General features: G+C 35.5%; 1 long non-coding RNA gene across 1 annotated transcript; it reads right to left on the bottom strand.

The window, feature by feature from the left end:
• Positions 1-1,582: 1,582 nt before the first annotated feature.
• LOC145790244 (uncharacterized) lies at positions 1,583-2,666 on the bottom strand. The gene is made up of 2 exons (XR_014328921.1): positions 2,328-2,666; positions 1,583-1,871 (listed from the first exon to the last, which is right to left on the bottom strand). It is a non-coding gene; the product is annotated as an uncharacterized LOC145790244 (long non-coding RNA).
• Positions 2,667-3,307: the final 641 nt, after the last annotated feature.

The following is a 3,307-nucleotide window of genomic DNA, read 5'->3' as shown; positions in this document are numbered from 1 at the left end:
TCATCATCCTCAAATGCAAACAACCTTAAAAAAAGAAAAAGGTTACCTGGAATTTCATTCACATTTTCTATCCTTTTTCTTTTCCCTCCATAAGTTCTTCATCAAATGCAAACACAGCCTAAAACTCCTAGTTGGAATTGCAAAGAAGGGTAATCTAATCAACACAATTCAGTAAAAAAATTTAGTGAAAATTTAAGTTCAGGTGGAGTTTGACAATTGCATTTTTTGTATTTTATTTTTTAGAATCTAAAAAAGTTGAAATTTGGAGTCTTTTCAAATTTGCTTTTTGGTAGGAAATTGCCATATTACTGCTCCCACTTGCATTCATAGTGCAATTATTTTGAATGGTTCCCGGGAACCAAATTTCTAACTGATTTGCAAATTATTTAAGAATATGCAAGTGAAAGAGAGGTTTGAAAATTGCATCAATTAATAATGGAAAATTCATCACTGCAATTCTTTGTTTGGTATTTTTGCACAACCAAACCTTATGTTTCTCTTGTGCAGATTTTATCATGTTCAGCTCAACATAGGGCAGCCATCAAAGCTCTACTTTCTCGATCCCGACACTGGCAGTGACCTCACTTGGCTTCAATGTGATACGCCTTGCGTTCATATTAGAATTCAAATGGCATGATGAATTTTAGCTCTGTATGATCTGCAAAATGCCATGTTGTGCTAAACTAGAAACAAAGGCTTTCAATTCCAAGCTTCATGATAAGATAATTGCATCGAAATAAGCATTTTATATTATAAGGTCCTATGGCTTTACAGGGCACTTGGACAGGCAGCACCCGACATCTCTGCATTCATCCGAGCAAAGACAGCTGCTTATCCCATATTTGAGATGATAGAGCGAAACACAATAAGCAAAACGAGCTTGAAAACCAGCAGGAAACTAGTCAATCATGAAGGCCATATCCAATTCAAGGACGTGTGCTTTAGCTACCCATCTCATCCTGATGTTATGATATTCAACAAGCTGTGTCTTGACATACCTTCTGGGAAGATTGTAGCCCTTGTGGGAGGAAGATTGTAGCCCTTCTGGGAAGATTGTAGCCCTGGCATGGTCTCTTCTTTTTTCATTTATGATGTAATGTTATTATGGATTTAATGTTATTATGGATTGTATCCCATGTACTTTATGATGTAATGTTATTATGGATTTATGGATTTAATGTTATTATGGATTTATGGATTTAATGTTTTTGGCTTTGATGAATATATGCAATGAATTTAGAAGCTGTTCATGAATATATGCTGGATCAAAATAAGGATCAAAACTGGTGTACAACATAAGGATCAAAACTGGTGTACAACATATCAGCAGAATGAATTTACAAAAACCATATGAAACCATGATTGCTGGTGTCCATCTACAAAACCATATGCAGAACCATTGCTAGTGTCACACTTCTGGTGTCCATATGCAGAACCATTGCTGGTGTCCATCTACAAAACCATATGCAGAACCATCTACAAAACCATGATTAAACCATGAATTTACAAAAACCATATTAACATCAACCAACATCAACCAATACAAGTTAAATGAACATCTACCAACATCAACCAAGTTAAATGAACATGAACCACAACCAGCTGACTTGGGTTTAATATATAAATTAAAATCAACTGTAACTAAACATCAACTAATACAAGTTTAACATCTAAATTAAAACATTGGTCCATCAAAATTGACACATTGGTCCATGTAATGTAACACATTGGTCCATATAATTTAACATTTGAACACACATTCCTCCATATCACTTTCCAGCAGCAGTTTGCTTCACAATTTCAGAGGTCATGACTTCACTTTCCAACCCAATTTCAGCATCAGTTTGCTTCTGTTTCTGCTTGTCCATAACCTAAAAAAAAAAAAGACAGATAAAATTAATTTAAATTGGTTTATAGATAAAATTAATCTGGTTTATAGATAGGACCATATGTCATATAAGGAAAATTACTGGAATTAAGGAAATTGAATTATTAAAAACCAGATTAAATTACTATAGATAGGACCATAAAAACCAGATTAAATTAAAAACCAAATTGAATAGGACCATATGTCATCTACATTTTGATCATATACTGACATTCCAAAATGATGTTACTTTCAACCATCATTAGATGATGTTCCTTCCAAAATGATGTTCCTTCAAACTTGCAAACCTTAGGATCGCTAGAGACATTCCAAAAACTCAAAAGATTACAGGTTCGAAATTCATGAAGGCCAAAAAACAGAATGCATGAAAGGAACATCATTGGCAAGGAAGAAGAAAACAGAATGAAGATTAACCCCAGCAGAAAGGAAGAAGACTAACCTCTGGTTTGCCAAGGACCCACCCAGACAGAATCTGGAACGATTTGAGATTGGGTTACCGCCGTCGGATCTGCAACGATGTCGCTAGTGGGTCGCCGCCGGTATTGGGCCGTTGGTGAGGGTGGGTTCAACGGAGGGAATGGGTGAGTGTAGGCTGTGTGAGAGGCTGTGTGAGCTGTGCTTTGTTTCAGCGTTGAGAACTGTGTTTTGTTTGGACGGGAGATGAAAGAAAATTTCAATTGTTTTTTTTTTTTTTTTAATCTCAGCCGTTGGATGTCCAACGGCTCATCTGAGCCGTTGCAAGTAGGGAATGGATGACTGGCCTCAAGGAGAGGATCCGGACTCATCAAACGACAAGTCACAACATCCACATGGAAAGCGTTTGGTGTACCTAACTAATTCCCTCGCACGTTGACAAAATCAATGTGATAGATGATAGTGACAGTTCAGAAATGAACAAAAATAAAATAAAATAAAAACAATTCTAACAAGATAGAAATAATAACACATGTGAGAACTAACACTACAAGAAAATTAGACTTAAGAGACGGAACTTTTTGTGATGATGCATTTGACGTCGCAAAAAATGACTTTTTACGACAGTACAACTTGTCGTCATAAAAAATGTGACTTTTTGAGACGGCACAATTTCCCGTCGCAAAAAATGTGGCTTTTTGAGACGGCACAACTTGCCGTCGCAAAAAATAGAGTATTTGCGACGGCATAAAATGATGTCGCAAAAAAAAAAAAGAGTATTTGCAACGGTTGAGATTGCTGTAACAAAAAAATAGAATTTTTGCGACGGTACAAGCTATAGTCGCAAAAAAAAAGAAGAAGTTTTTGCGACTGTAATAGGAACCGTTGCAAAATATATATATATATATACATATATATTGTGGTTTTGAAATGGCTTCATATATATATAGTCACAAAATGGTTTAAATAAATGCAACGGTATTTTTCTATTACCAAAAAAAAGTA

Source organism: Camellia sinensis, chromosome 5, assembly GCF_055761805.1.
Source record: "Camellia sinensis isolate YWXY chromosome 5, ASM5576180v1, whole genome shotgun sequence".
NCBI lineage: Eukaryota > Viridiplantae > Streptophyta > Magnoliopsida > Ericales > Theaceae > Camellia > Camellia sinensis.
The sequence above is the reverse complement of the archived record's forward strand: the minus strand, read 5'-3'. Positions and strand labels throughout refer to the sequence as shown.